This window comes from Thermobia domestica, chromosome 4 (assembly GCF_964235325.1).
Source record: "Thermobia domestica chromosome 4, izTheDome1.hap1.1, whole genome shotgun sequence".
Taxonomy (NCBI): Eukaryota; Metazoa; Arthropoda; class Insecta; order Zygentoma; family Lepismatidae; genus Thermobia; species Thermobia domestica.
In genome coordinates, this window is record NC_137457.1 from 50,951,442 (window position 1) to 50,964,770 (window position 13,329).

Below are 13,329 nucleotides of genomic sequence, written 5' to 3' on the forward strand. Positions count from 1 at the left end.
CATCAATATTTTAGAACCTACATCCTAGTGTTTCAACCACGATTAAATTATTTTTCGCATCGTAGTTAATACTTTCCAACTATACTTAATTTATGAGTTTCTCTACAACGCATACAGATTATGGTCATTCTTCAACCACGATATTAGTATTAGGAGTTCTTATTCCCCTAATTTCGTTTTTGACTTTGGAAGATAAAAGCTAAAAAGAATAACGATCCATTATATTAACTATTATATGTTAACACCACTAACTCTTCAACATAGTTTCCTTCAAGCGCATTCTTGCACGACACACACTGACCTACATTCTTATACACAAGGCCAAGGCTCATCACGGTCAAGCACTCATATAATAAACACTATCTATTTAAATGAATCTTCTTTCACCATCACACAACAAATTTTAACACCCTTCCTTAGATTTATTTTATCCGAATCCCTATCCCTAACACCTAAGATAACAAGAGAATTTATACAATTAGGTTATTATGTCGGTCAAACAATCAGCGTTTTTACTTTCAAAACTGAGAACAGAATGTCTATGAAATTGTAAGAATTGTGTATATTTTTTTTTTTTTTAATTCTTAAATTAACAAAACTTAAATCATCCGAGATATTGTGTCTGGAGATTCTAAGGATTTTTGGTCAGCAGAATGTCCTGTCCCAATTGAATGTCCTGTCCCAGCAGAATGTCCTGTCCTGTCCTGTCAACATCTTTTTACTTAGCTTATCCGGCATATTCATGGGGCGTAAAACTTAAAAATTTAATTTCGGCTCACACATGCACAGACACACACACACAGGCAAATTTTTCCCGAGACCTTGGTATTGGATGCGCTTTTCCTATTAGGAGAAGTCACATACATGCGCAGACAAATTGTAGATCCAACTTCCACTTCAGGTTCCAGTTGAACAGAGTATCAGCAGCCGATATGCCAACATGCAGAAACCTATGGCATATTTCGCAACTCTAGAGAGGATTACCACGAACATATATTCCATCACAATATTAATATACAAACAGATTCTCTAGGTGATATGTGACCTTGATCTGACAGAGACCTCTGACCTTGACTCTTGATTGACGCATATTTTGTCGGCTTGCGACGCACTATCATACCATAGTGGTTTTCCTTTGTTGTCACTTCGATTTACGTTTTTTTCAGGCTCTTTCAGAATTTATCATTGCAGTCCCATAAGTAAAAAAAATCGAAATTTGACCTTTGACCCTATATCTCTTCCATCTTTAGTACAAGTGACATGCTTCTATGGCGAAACAAAACTTGTGTTTTTCGTCTAAAGTTACACCAAATTGCACGGCTTTATCTCCTACCACTTTTGCACCGGGAACAAATGAAATTGACACACGAGTTAATCAACCCTCAGTATGTAGGGAGTATCAGACCACCAGTCTTAGGAATTTTTCTCAGTTTGTATTGCACCTAGACACAGGAAACAAAAAAAAATGGATGACCAAATAGTAAATGAAGACCAAATAGTAAATCAAACGGTAATACTTCCATATCCAGTGGCGTAGCAGGAATACACCAATCGGGGACAGTCAACTCAAAAATGTTTAATGGAAACTGATATCAATTTCGACTTCTTTGTAAGTATTAAAGATAAAGAAACAACTTTTACGGGAAACACTTTTCGTCATATTCGACGGTTTGGATCTACTAATGTTATTTGTTTTTAAAATTGCCACTATCAGACCACACATCTCAGGCATTTCTTTCTGTTCGTAGTGCATGCAGACACTTCAAAAAAAAGTGAATAATCAAATTGTATGTTGTGTGATAAATAATTTGTCGCCAAAAATAAATATGTCAGAGGGAGACGGAACAGTAAGAATAGATATGGATGACATAGAAGATCGTGTATATACCTCAGATCAAACGGGATTCGTATCTGGAAATAGTTTTGCTTGTATTCCTATGAGTTTGACGAGCTAGCAAGCAAGAACGGTTAGAATCGTTTGCACTCTGGCCTTTGTCCGTAAGCCATAGACCAGAAGGAATGTGTACTGCTGTTTTGTATTCTCGCAAGAACGTTGGCATGACTTTTTTCTACTGTGGATTAGAACTCCACAAATGGATCCCAGAGGACTCCTCTGGGTCGAGCATACACGATCCGTGTCCTCCTGTGTCTACCTGATACTTTAGAAAGGTCAAGTGTTTATTAACTATATTCGTTAGCAATCCCAACAAACAACTTCACCTACCCTCCCACCGGTTGCCCGATAATCAGAATACAATGTTCTAGACAACGAAAGTATTCCTGAGGCAAACTATACAACAGCATCTTCCATGGCAACACTCATAACGAATCATCGAAGCTCCGCGGTTTGTAAAATTTTGTTTGTACAAGAAGTGCGAACTGTGCTCAGCCTCTGTGATAATGCAGCGACATTCTCCAGCTGTGAGTTAGCCATGACATATCTTTTGCATCTAGCCACCCGACTCAATCAATCATTAGGATTTATATCCCGTAAATGTGATCGCATATTGCTTGCTGAGCTATTTTAGTTCTCTTAATATTCTTGTTCTCGTCCTAATGAAGTATATTTGTTAACACAATTTAAGATCTTGATCATAAATACATTATGCAATATTCTAAAACGAACATTGATTTTACCTGCCAGGCTTTCAATTCACTTGCCTGTGATACATAAGCTTTTAACGTATACCCATTCGTGTATAATGTCTATTCATTTATTTATAGTATTCATAGATTTATTTTTTATAAACCTATTCGTATATTTTATTATATTCACTATATTCATTACTATTGGTTTATGATATAAATAATATATTTACGATGAATCATTTTCGTATTGTTTTATGTATAAACCTGTCTCCCCTTACCATCTCTTGTTTTATTTTTATTTCCACCTGCTCTTTGAGCGAAATGTGTCTATAAAGGACGATATTTCGTAAAATAAGTAAATAAAAAAATGAATTAAAAATAAGATAACCTACACCAGAACTGATAGGTAAAAGAAGTATAGTAGGCTATTTAGCAGGAGCAAAATACCATTCTCAAGAGCACTCAACATGAGAATAAGTATATACAGAAACATGTATACAGTTATAAAATGTATAGCAATAGTACAAGATAGCGCAACAATTTATATATATATATACAGGCACAAATGTATCTTAATTGTACAATTTAATAAGAAGGAGTCACAGAGCATCCAGTTTAGTCAAGTGAAGGCCAATGTCGTATATAGGAAACAACATGGAACATGGTATTTATCATATTCAAACCCTAGGGTTTTTATTTCACTAAGTGCCTACATGTATTTGTTTCTGTGATAATTGTTAGTTCGGATGCTGGTATAATAAGCTAGGATTACTATATTCTTGTTTTGTAATGTATTCTATCAATTTTTTTTATATTTGTTAAAAAAAGTATTTGTAAGTACAATCACGGTAGTGTGTTATCTTAAGTTGTGCCAAACGCAGTGATCTAACTTTCAATATTATTAAATTAATTAGTTATTCAATATTATTAAATATTATTAAATTAAAACTGTGTAAATTGAATTGGTATATCGTGACAAAGTTTTAACATAACTTTCCTCAATTAAAGCACGTAAATAACACCTGCAGCCACCCATACTCAAACAGAATACACGTACTATGGTAGTAATATTCCAAGAAATATTATAGACAGTCAATAGGAAGAAAGTGTTTATTCGATTTAGTTTAGTAACACTTTCACAAAGGTAACTATATACATTAGTACATTATTAGTTAATCGCATATGACATTTTCTAATTAATTATATTTATGGAAGATTCAAGTAAATCAACAATATAATATTTTTATTTAAGTAATGTACAACAAAATATTTTGTTTGAAAAAAGTATGAATATTGAAATCTCGATTTTAAAGACAAAGTCTATTTCGTATTATAAAAGTCACATTCTTTGCCTAAGATCTTAAATTGGAAATTATTTGCCAAAGTAAAATTAATTTGAACAGTAAGTTTTAATTTTGAAAAATCAATTGAAAAGGTCCAATGTAAATATGAAGGAAAACTAAGAGAGAGGCCATAGCCTTCTGTGTCCTTTCTCGGATTCTGAGGTTAATTTAAAATAAAGACTGAACGACAAATCAACATTTAAAATTTACTTTTAAGTCATATGAAAACTCAATATTTGAATAAGAAAAATGAAATAAATATGCTAACACACCATGATTAACCTAAATTATTCAGCATTAATTAAAGTGAACTGCAAAGAATTTTTGCCTAATCATTAGAAATTGTTCAGCATGTTAACGACTTCCAGTCAAAATTCACAAAAATGGATAAAATTATTTTTTAAAACATTATCATGTAAGGCTGACTGGTTACTGAGTCAGTATGTTGTTAAAACAAGGAATAAATTAAGTCATATCAAATGGTAATAATTATCGCAAAGATTATCCAGCATATGGATTAAGACCCAAATAATCATTCAAGGTGAATAAGTGTTAAGATATACCAATAGATGGACTAATGATTCGTATCTGGTACGTCGGAAATAGTAGTTGAGGATAATTACCTCAAATACTAGTAACTCATCAACTAAGGTATCGAAAGCTCACAAAATAACTATTTATATCAGTACAAAACAACATGCTAATCTATATTATAAAATTCAAAGTAACTACGTTTACGATTGTTTATCTATTCAACCACCAGACCTGTATAGTTCAATATTTTGAGGCAGTTCGGTCCTTTAGTGTTTCTAGTCGTTTTCTGTAACGGTAAAACTTAGGAGAGGGTAGAAGGGGAAATTAAAAACATAAATAAAACTTAATAACTATTGAACTAAACAACCAATTTCGATCAAACTATCAACATAGATGCGTTTCGTGCTTGGGATCGATTTTACCATTTCACTTTGAGGGGATTGAGGATGGGGGGATATATAAAAATTCAAGAAAAATAAAAATAAAAATGGAAGTACGAATTATCCTTCTGCCTTCTGTACGGATTATCCGTTTCAATAAATAATATGAATATTAAATAATATGAGCATAACATCATGAATATGCACAACAGTATTGTCATGGTTGTTCTCGCATAACTAAATGTGAGTTGTAATCATACTATTATAAACAGATAGAGGACATGTTGTAATATAATCTTTTCTTAAGATTGATGGTATAATTCAAGGGTTTGATCTAATTCGCATATTGTAACTCAAGAAAGTGGTAAGAATGAATCATTTGGAGTAATAGTAGGAACATGGATATTGATAATTTGTATAGTATTCTTTTCATGATTCGTATTAACTTTTCAAGTTAAAATTTGTTAATCAGTGATGAGCATAATTTAAGAATTAAATGAAAATGTTAACAGGTTTAAGTGAATGACAAAATTCTGATATTTTGTTATTAGCAAATAGTATACACCAGAAAGACTTCGGTTTAAATTAATGTTCCTTATTTGTTACAGAATTGGCATGCCCCGGTAAGTAAAATCTATTATTTATTATTTCAATTAATATGCTAACATTAAAAATGCCGTATACACAATATTAATACAGTCTGGAGCTAAAATGTTGTTTATCGTGTATAAATTCTAAGTTTCGTTTATAATAAAATGTAAAATTTACACACATATAGATATTACACCCCTTTAGCACGGTGAGCAGAATTTTCAGTGATTCTTATCGTTTAAGAAATTATTAGGGTCTATTCATATTTAGACTATTCCATTGAAATTACCCTTAAAACATGTATAGACAATACTAAGCGTAGCAAGATGTAAAAAAGCTGAAGAAACCACTCACGCAATATCTAGAAATGATTGATGTTGCCAAAGCATTGATCATTAGTGGAAGACAGTAATTTACAGTATCTTTTTTAATTTTATGCAGTTTAATAAACAAGAAATTATATTGTTATATATACTTGTGTACTGGGAAATTTATACATGACTGACGCTTCAAATTAACATGTTATATTCTTTTCATGTTTAGTTTAATGTACTGTGTGAAAAATAAGCAACATATATCTTTAAATATATATATCAAATAACTACTCGTTATCATCCACTTGCAAAGTCATAGTATCATTTCAAACAGATGCTGGATAATTATAGTATATTTATGTGAAACTGATAAAGATCATGGTGAAATTTGGGAGTTATCTTCTCTTCCTTCCGTTTTGGTATCAGGAAAAAACGTCTGCCGTTATCGAACATAACAATGTCCTAAATCAGCATAAGGTTTTGCAACGATATAAGATTAATAACACCGGGATGCAAAATAGTAAATAAATAAAAAGAATAAATATAATAAAAAATAAAATTTCTGTACAGAAGCAAAAGAAACTTATATAATTTGGCCATGAATCCAACTCTAATTGCTGTCTACATTTTTTCATCTTCCTCAGTTTTCATGTAAAAGTAGTTTTCGTGCATGCCTATGGCATTTACGTATTATATGTATTTGACATAAAGACATGGTCTCGCAATAACGTTAATAGTTTCTTAAATACAGTTTTAAAGAAATCAACATTAGTACACAATAAGGATAAAAGGAATGAACAACATCAAATAATATAAAAAATAAGAAACTTCCCTTCAATTACAATTCTTCGAACCATTAACAAAGGACAGCCACGCCATTTTCTCAACATCATTCAACAAGTCAACAAAATTTTCATCATTCAATAATTCCCTAATTTGAAGTATTACAAATGTTCCTTCCGTTATTTTAGCATCACTGATCTGTGGAAACTTATATTACAAGTAGATTAATTCACGTAATCTTTCGCACATGCCTTGCACTAAGATTTTGTAAGTTCCTATTTAAGGTGCATTTTTAGGATCAGCAACACGAGTGTTTGCAACGCTTTTATTTCCAGGTTGCACCTCAATGATAGCAGACTGTTTTTCCACTATAAGATTTATTTTCTTACCCTGCTGTTCCATCCCTATAGCAATCAGAAAAACTTTATATATCTCTGCTGGATGCTAAGCAGAATAGCAACGTTTTAGATCTCGTTTGATATGTCATTTGTATTTATCATATTAGGTAAGAATGAGAAGCAGTTAAAAGTTCTCATAAGTCTCCTTAAGGTTAACTAAGTGAGCAATCGAAAGAGAAGAAAATTCTTTCCCGTTGTAAAGAACTCCCTTGAGACTCTATTTACACACACAGAGACGTTCTCATTATACTCTATACATGGTATTTCGTAACGGATTGGATTTTGCTACAGAAATACCTTCCTTGGAGAAATATTCCGAAAAAAAATCCATTCCACCTTGCAACGGGTGAAAGAAGGTTCGCGAACAAGACCATCGTGATAACTTTGTGTCAACATGTGATGGGAATTTGATTCAGAGCATTTCAAATATTGGCTCGGTATGTGTGTATCCCCCATCTCATGATCCTACTTTTTGGTCCTCACCAGGTTTATGATACCTAACCATCACATTTTCTGGACGGCCAATAGTCTTTTTTTCTACGTGATTCCACTATTTATGCTAGACAAAAATAAGAGTGTGTTACGTGATCCGTTCGTTGCCGCCAAGTCATGGGAGGAACGAACGGCAAACGGCGTGAACCTTGTACGTACCTGTCAGGAGTCTAAACATGTCAAGCAACATATGTGTATGTGGGGGTGGGGTTGATTTCTTATCTTGGTCGCCTACCTCACATAGAAAATTTGCAGTATTGACACATTTTTAGGACGCGTCTACTACTTGCTGCGATAGTACTTGCTTTTTTTCTTCTGAATGACCACAATACTCCACGTGTACTAACCTAGAACAAAATGAAACAATTTCTCACTCTGTCAGTACACAGGTTGCAAGAATCACAATCAAATTGGACGTGATTGTATACGACTAATCGGCAATGTTGCCAAACGTCACTCTTTTTCCAGGTGTGTGTTCCAAGTCCTCAGAGACATTCATCGGAATTCCTATCACTTTCCTGGATTTTCTCAGTTTCTTTCTACTTTATTTCAATCAAAAATTGCAAGTTTCTTAAATTCGACCATGGCAGAAGAAATCACATACAGCGTTCTCAACGACTTTCAAGGATTCCCATAAGAAGAAGGTAGCAAGTCACAAGAAAACTGAGCCCGGTAGAAAAAATCTGATTTCATTTTCAAATTTATTACCCTCGATTTCAGTATTCAGAATCAGTGTGAAAAAAAATCGATGTTTGCCAGTGTTGTCAGTGTTATGGCAAAACTAAGTTAATATATGCATTTGCTTTCTAAAATGAGGTTATTCACTTGTTGTGCTACTACTGACGTTCTAGCAGTGAATATTTTACACCATGTACACCCTTCGTGTTTTTCATATTCGTTTTCGTTAAACTTACTTTTCATGCCTGATGGGAAATGCGTAACATTGTTTTGTGCTTCATAATTTGAGTTTTATATTTATCGCCAAATACTTTTCAACTCCATTTATTTGGTACAACTGATAAAACGATAACGGTCTAATCTGTTTTATAAACTGACAACAAATAGAGTATTGAGCACGGAATGTTTTATTTGTCTTATTATTCCCTTAACCCTCAGACTGTCTTCAAGAATTTTGTAATGATTTAGTAGAGTCAATAATGGATCTAGATTTATCCCCTTCACCAATTTATTATTAAATTTGTTAAATACTAAACGTCTTTGATTACAAAGACTAAAATTGTGTCTATCTCATTATATGCAAACGGAAGGAAATAGGTGTCTCTTCTCTCAAGTTAGTCTCCAAGTCACCTGCCGTTTCTTGTAAGTCTTGAAGGATAGCCCCTCAGCTCAAGGCAGTTTGGCGAGGCTTGGTTATGGAAAGGATCCCTAGTCCAGTGCAACCTCAGGACGGTGTAGGTGACTTGAGCTGTTGTACGACTGATGAAGGGTCCCTCGGTGGTCTGCCTTTTATCTATCCTCTTCGTGTCCTTCCGTGAGGAACGTCTTCTTTCGTCGATCCTCGGTGCCTTTCATGTCGGATTTTCTATTGCTCTTCTGTTTATAATCAATTGCACGTGTTGTGTTTACATGTGCTCTTGTTTCTTGGTGTTTTTTAATCTTGGCAATCCTTGGACGTGCGTATTTTGTGAGCAAGATAATTTTTGAGATACGGCAAATATAATTTCTTGGTGGTGGTTTTGTACGATTTCGAAAAAAATGCGGGTTTGTTGCCTGGCGGCGAAAGGTTATGAGTCAATAATTGGCTAACGATTTCGGTATACATAGGAGGTATAGGAAGCAATAATCATGGTGGTTTTGTTTTCTATATAAAATGCCGTTTTTTAAGACAAAAGAGTTTGCTGATCTGACAGTGGAGATTTTGTCCGGTTCCTTCCCATCTAAAACAGAAATGATATCATTGTATTTGTTATTTGTCCGGTGTTGGCTAAAAGCTTGTTATCTCCTGCTTGTGCAGTATTAACTTGAAGGCGATTTGATTTCAAAGTATAGTAGTCTTCCCCCTTTTCTTCTTTCTTAATATCTTGGGTTTGATCAAGCCTACTGATTATATCTGCACGATTTTTGGACCAAGGTAAATACTGCTTATTAAACTTTTAGTCAGCTAAGAATACCTTAGATCTTTTGTATCTCGCGACTTTGTCAGACTGGATGTTCGTCGTCGCTATACACTTTGCGTCTACGCACAGATTAAATTTTCTATTAAGTAAAACCTGCGAAATGTGTATATGAGAGCATACAACTCTTTTTGCCATATGCTAGCTTTCTCTTCGCTTTTTGCCAATCTTCGAGAACAATAAGAAACAACCCTCTCAGTGTCGATTTTTGGGTAATAGCAGGGAATAATTCGTGCTATTTGCATTTGACTGCTATCGCCGTAGACGCAGACATCTAGCTAGTCGTTAAAATGAGCAAGTGAGGGAGCGTTTAAATGTCCTCTTTCATTTGTTGAAAGAGAACGTCGTGCTTCTCCGTCCATTTAAATTTAGACTTAGATATTACTAATTGCTCGAAAGGATCAATTTTTATAATAAAGTCTTTGATGTGTGCTCTACGGTATGAACATAGGCCAATAAACCTTTTGAAAATCTGCTTAGTAGTCGGTCTCTTAAAATTCGGTACCTTCTTATCAATTTTTGGAGATATTTTATTGGATTTCCCACTAACAATGTGTCCTAATACGTTAAGTTTCTGGTGGCCAATGTGTGTCTTCTTGGGTGATGCCGGAAATTGTGTTTTCGAAGCTTCTGAAATAATAATTCTAAATCCTGCAAGAGCTTTGGAAAATTATACGAACTAGTGACAAGGTCGTCGGCAAAACTTGTAATACTATCTGGTAGTCCTTACAAAATCATTATTGTAGCAAGGGAGCAATTTTGACACGATGTACAACGGCAAATCACACACCTCAAAAATTCGTATCATTTTCTATTATGATTGAGCTGCTCGAAAGTCATATATTTACGTCTCTTAGGATGCAACAAAATTTGGAATAGGAATTCGAGATATCAACAGTTGTTATGAAAGTTTTCCCCTTTAAAGAGTTTAGAACGTCCTCTGTTGATTGAAATGGCACTGACAAATATTGGGTATAACTGTTACATTTATATGGATTGAGAACTATTCGAAATTCGTTCGTATTAGGCTTCTGGAGCACGAGAAGAAAATTCATTATTGTCAGTAGGCCTGATTATTTTTTCCTTAATAAGGTATTGAATCTGTTTATCTACTTGACTTCTAATATCTAATGTAATTGGTGGGGAACGGTCGTGGAATATGGAAGAGTTAGAAATCCTAATTTTATAAACATATGCCCTAAAATATCCGACGTTATCAGAGACAGACGTAAAATCGTCTCTATATTTAAAAAAAACAGCTGCTTGTTTTTTCTTTCTGTCCAGGTCGGGGTTAACATCAAAGAGTTCTTTACTAAAAAGTGTTTTTGTGTAATTTAGACGTTCTCCCGTTTCCTCTTTTGTCTTCACCTAATATGCTTTTTCTGAAAATATTTGATTCTTCTAAAGCGTTAAAAGATATTTCGTGACCTTCCTTGAGAACAGGAAATTGTGTATTCTTCTTAATAGTCATACGTTGGCATTGGGATTTGTAATACAATTGTCATTTTGTTTGCATCTATCTTCTGATCGAGGGCATTAAAAGAATATTTCTCGCGTATTCCAGGAAGCAGTGATACATACAAATATTCTTTATCAGCTATTTGTTTAATTCCTTCTACTTGAATAAATGTATGGGAACGTGGAGGTGAAGTTGTTTGCTTTGTCACGTATAAACTCTTGTGATATGCCTGTGATACTATCTGAGTCGTAAAACCTGACAATGCATTTTCATTGCCCTCGAGTGGGAGCTGTGGTTTTCTTGGATGTTTGAAGAAGATTGTATTCTTGTTTAAATCGATGATAGAATGCAAACGTTGGAGAAAGTCGATTAGTATCTTTATTGGCATTGACTTGTCAATTACTCTAAAGTAATGAGTAAATGTTGTTTGACCAATTTTAAATGTTTTTAATGGTAATTGGTTCAAACAAATATTATTTCCTGAAATTTCTTTTATTATTTCTGAAATGAAATTGGACTTGTCCCAGAAGGTACGGCGTCGGCTGGCCAGAGGAACACCGTACTTCCTGTATCAATTATTGCATTCTGAGGGCCTTATGTGGTTTTAATTGTTAAATGCGACCTGTTATTTTCGTCCTCTAATGCAATGTTTTCTATCTTTCTGTTAATTATCCTGATTGTTCTTTTATTACATGAATTTCGTAAGTTTTGCCAGTTTCCATTTGGTCTGCCTGTTCATAGTGAGCATAGTTATCACCAGCGACAATTCCGACGTTTTATTGGCCAATGTAGAGAGGTATTTTTGTGGAGGACTTTGTTCGTGGTGGGGAATGGTCTTAGGTTCTAGGCTTGAGGATTGCAGTTCTTGAGGGTTGAGTTGAGTATCCACTATTGAAGCATTAATTTGTTGTTGGTATGTAGGTATATAGCTGTTCGTTGGTTGTCGAACAGGTTGCATTTGCACAGGATATGTATGATAATATAGCTGTTGTCCACAATATATTGTATTAGGTTCGATTTTTAAGCCACGTGATATATTCTGCGGGTTAGGTATATGATTCTGACCGTATAACATGTGTATTTGTTGCGATGGCTCTGTATAATCTCTTTTTCTTATAAGGCCATTGGTGCTTCCAAAGTTTTTAATTTAGTATGTAGTGCTTAAATCGTTTCAAACTTTTCTAATGCTACTTATTAAGGAAATCCCCTTGCAATCCCAAGGATAAAATATGGATCTTTTGTTCTTCAGTCGTTTCCGCTATTAAACGCCTTACTGCTCGAAGCTTACGTTAAACGTATGAGTCTAGGGACTCATCCATTCCCTGTTGAAACTCGAACAATTCCTGTTCTGCTTTATACGATGGCCTATATAATGCTAGTAACTTAGATTTTAAACCGTCATATAACATTCTATAAAATTGATTCCGGTTTCTAAGCTGAACACGAGATCTATTGCTGTGTCTTGTAAATATATTGGTAGAATGTCCTATCTTGTTAGTCGGTGACCATGACTGCATGATTGCCATATGGTTGAATAGCATAAAAATCTGTCCGGGTCTTCATGTAGCATACTCTACACACCTCTAGCATACTTCGTCAAATACGGCATGTTAAAAGATGTACTAGATGTACCCTCTGTCATATTAGTGTTATTCTCTCCTGAACTGTAAGATTGTTTAATGATCTAGTTTCCGGCATAAATCGCACTCAAGAATGGTAAGAAGAAAGGGAGGGAGGGAGTTTATATAAATTTTAGTTATATTGTGATAGTAAGACTTCTATAAATTTTGATACTGACTTTGTGCCTGTTATAAAGTTAATAAAAAGAGCGTCACGTAGAAACTCCGGTGAATATCAGCATGTAATGATTTGGTAGAGTCAATAAAGTCAAGATTTATCCATTTCATCAATTTATTACAACATGTGTTAAATACAAATCGTCTTTGATTACAAATAGTAAAATAGTGTCAATCTCGTTATATCCAGATGGAAGAAAATAGGTGCTTGCACGGTGCCCCTTTTCTCAAGTCAGACTCCAAGGCACCTGCCGGCTCTTGTGTATCTTCAAGGATAGCCCCCTCAGCTCAAGGCAGTTTCGCGTGACTTCCCTAGAAATGATCCCTAGCCCTAGTATTAGAAAGGATCCCTAGCCCAGTGCGACTTCGAGTAAGGTTAGGTATACCTCTAGTCCAGTGCGACCTCATTGCGGTGTAGGTGATTTGATCAGTTGGATGCTGGGTACCTCGGTGGTCCGCCTTTTATCTGTCCTCTTCGCGTCCTTCCATGGCGTCTGTCGTCTTTTGGCGATCCC